This window comes from Hyaena hyaena, unplaced genomic scaffold (genome assembly GCF_003009895.1).
Source record: "Hyaena hyaena isolate Hyena2069 unplaced genomic scaffold, ASM300989v1 scaffold_100, whole genome shotgun sequence".
NCBI classification, from domain to species: Eukaryota; Metazoa; Chordata; class Mammalia; order Carnivora; family Hyaenidae; genus Hyaena; species Hyaena hyaena.
In genome coordinates, this window is record NW_024080732.1 from 772,964 (window position 1) to 776,203 (window position 3,240).

Consider the following 3,240-nt stretch of genomic DNA (forward strand, 5'->3'; position numbering starts at 1 on the left):
CCTCAGCTCCAATCTCCCTGCACAGCTCCGGCCTCCTTTAAATTTCAAGGCAGGGGGTGGGGTTGGTGGCCCTGGGTGGGCGGGTTTCTCTGCAGCAGCAAGATGCCCAGTGGACAGGGCCATGAGGGAGCCAAACGGGGCGGGCCTGTTTTTATAAGGAGGGGGAGGAAGTTTGTGATGGAAGCAGCACAGCCCAGCCTGGCTTCGGGCCAGGCTGATTATTCACAATCCTGATGTCATCGAATCACAGGAATTTGGGAGTTGGACGGAACCTTAACGATCATCTTCCTTTCAAGTCGAGTCGATGACCTAAAAGAGACCGTCGGGATCAGCAGGCTGTAAACCTATCATGGAAAGAGGAGTTTATTATTCTAAGAAACCTACACTGACGAGGCTGAGGGGTTCTTCTGGAATCTCCAGCATTGACTCTGCCCCTCTGGACACAAGAGATTGGAAGGACTGGGCAGGTGGACCAGTTCTCTCCAGGCACAGAAGTGCCAAGATTGGAGCACTTGGGGAAAGGGGACCAGTAAACAAAGGCGGGCAGCGCTCCTCTGCAGTGGAAAGTAACCCAGCCTGGAATCTGCATCCAGTACCTGCCCTGGCTCTCATTTCACTTGGCTGAGGTCTCTTCAAGCTCCAGCATTCCCCGAGTGGGCTGTGGAATAAAGGCAGGGGGCCCTGAGTCAATGCTCTGTCTAAACGCTTTTTCTACACAGCCTTGCCTTGAAATTCTATCACTAGCCATCCATCCCTTAAACGGAGGGAAGCTTTCCCACGTTCTGGAGTTTGCTCTTAAATGTAAATGCTCCTGGAAATAGATAGCCTGTTTGACTTGTTAATACCTGCAGATGACTGATAAAGAAAAGCAGCAGGTGTAAGGGAAAGGCTTAGGCTTGAATCAGCTGTACCCGTAATGAGGGATGTGACCTCAGTCAGGGTTTGCAATTATGCTGAGCTCTCGCATCAGAGGTCACATGCGCAGATTAGAGAGCGACAATGTACATAAGATCCCTGGCACGTCGTAGGGCTCGATGCGTGGTATCTGTATTACTGGCTGGTATCTGGCTGAGACAAGGCAGTGTGAAAGAGAGAGAAGGAAGAGGGATGCCAGGAGAAGGACCAGGAGGCGCAGGTTGGCAGAGAAAATGGAAAGATAACCAGCTCTTTTGGGAGAAGCCAGATTTCATATATTCTGATCCTGAATGTGCTCACGTTTGTCAAGCGATCGAGAGCTGATCTTGAGGTTGGAAAATAGGGCAGTCGGGCCCAAAGTCAAGCTGTTTCTCCATATTTTTATCAAGCTGTAGTTCTGCCAATGGCCATTACAGAAAAGGGGTAACATGGGGGCCAGGTTAGCTGCAAAGGAATGGGGCCGGGACGTCAGAAGCTGCAGCAAAGGGTGGCCTGTCCCATGGAGATGTATCTACTTCCCTGTAAGGTGGGAAACCATGATCAGGGTCAGAGGTTTTTTCTGGCAGTTTGGTTCAGCAGGGATGGAGGGGTAGTATACAGAATTTTTTTTTAAAATGTTTTATTTATTTCTAGGAGAGAGAGAGAAAGCATGAGCAGGGGAGGGTCAGAGAGAGAGGGAGTGACAGACTCTGAAACAGTTTCCAGGCTCTGAGCTGGCAGTCAGCACAGAGCCCGACGCGGGGCTCGAACCCTCGAACCGCGAGATCATGACCTGAGCGAAAGTCGGACGCTTAACCGACTAAGCCACCCGGGCGCCCCGGGGTAGTATACAGAATCTTTGATCTGAATTCCTGTAGAGGATGATTTGCTCCCAAATGATTACATTTAAATCCTTGGATCACATACAGTCTGCGGTCTGGGTATTGGGTCCCAAAGTCTGAGCAGTGGGGCGGGATATATGTGCCAGGATCTATACACCAGGGTGTGGTCCGGCAGTGGGAGGGAGAGTCCTTTCCCACCACGCATTGGGACACCTACCAGTCTACCTTTAGAAATGCATTTCCCTTACTTGATAGCCCCCAGGTAAAATGCAAATTACATTTAAGTACGATCTTCAAAGTAGTCTCCGGTGGGAGGAGCTGTCTCTTGGCCCCTGGGGTGCTGCAGGTCTGGGGGCTTGAGGGAGGGGGGCATAGACCAAGAGCAGGAAATTAAGAGGAAAGGGTTTCTGGTGCCCCTGAGCTTTGCTGAAATACAACTAAATGACTCAGACCAGATAATACCTTGCTAGGAAACTAGGAACTGGGGTGGCCTTTGTGTTCCTATTAAATATGAGATTGTTTCCTTTTCACAGACTCTAGGGAAGCCTGAGAAGGAGGAGGTACGTGTAGGGAAGCTGATACGGTGACAAGGAGGTCCTTGATTTTAGTGAAGGAATTGCGGCAGACTGTGGGGGGCGGAGGCGGGGGGGGGGTGGGGGGAGAAAAGAAAACTCGGTGAAATCACATTCTGGGAAAATTGTATCAAAACCCTTCGCTTTCAAGGAAGAGAAATAAAACCAAGGCCAGATAACGCGGAGAAAAAGTGGGCGCAGAGAAGCTGGAAGGAAGTATACAGCGCTTTCCCAGCCTGGCGCTGTTTCTGCAGTGACACCCCCACCCCCCGCAGAATGCCTGAGTCACCAGCGGGGTCCCCTTATCACTAGTGTGGGTGCAGGGACGGCCCAGGAGAAGAAGGACCCCACCGAGACCCCAATCGGCTGACTAAGAAGTGACGTGACGTCTGTGGAAATTCCAAGATGAGAGCCGAAGGACCAGATGGTTTAGGGCCAGAAGACAGAGATGCTGTGTACAGTCGAAGGAGGTTTAATTGTTAGCCATCGGGCTTGGTAGGGAGTGGGCTAAATATCACAACCGATGTTATGTGGCACGCATTGTCGGGGCTTCATGTCAACTAGAGACCCTCATATCGCTCAGCTGTATCAGGGGCCTGAATTCTACCAGGACACCTCAAAACATCAAATGGTCAGGCTGAATGCCTGGGAAGTGCCCTTAAATGTGGCTGCTTTTGTTAAGAATCATTCACCGGGCGGTATAGGAGTGCTTTGTACTATGTTGGCAACTCTTCTTTAAGTTTGAAATTGCTTCAAAATAAAAAGGTTAAAACTGGGTTGTTCTACTGGAGAAATAATTTTACTTCTGAATAGGGATGCCAATCCCCCATGCTGTTGAAAATCCATGTATACTTTTTGGCTCCCCACCCCCGAACTTAACTACTAATAGCCTGCTATTAACTGAAAGCCTTATGGATAACATAGACAGTGGA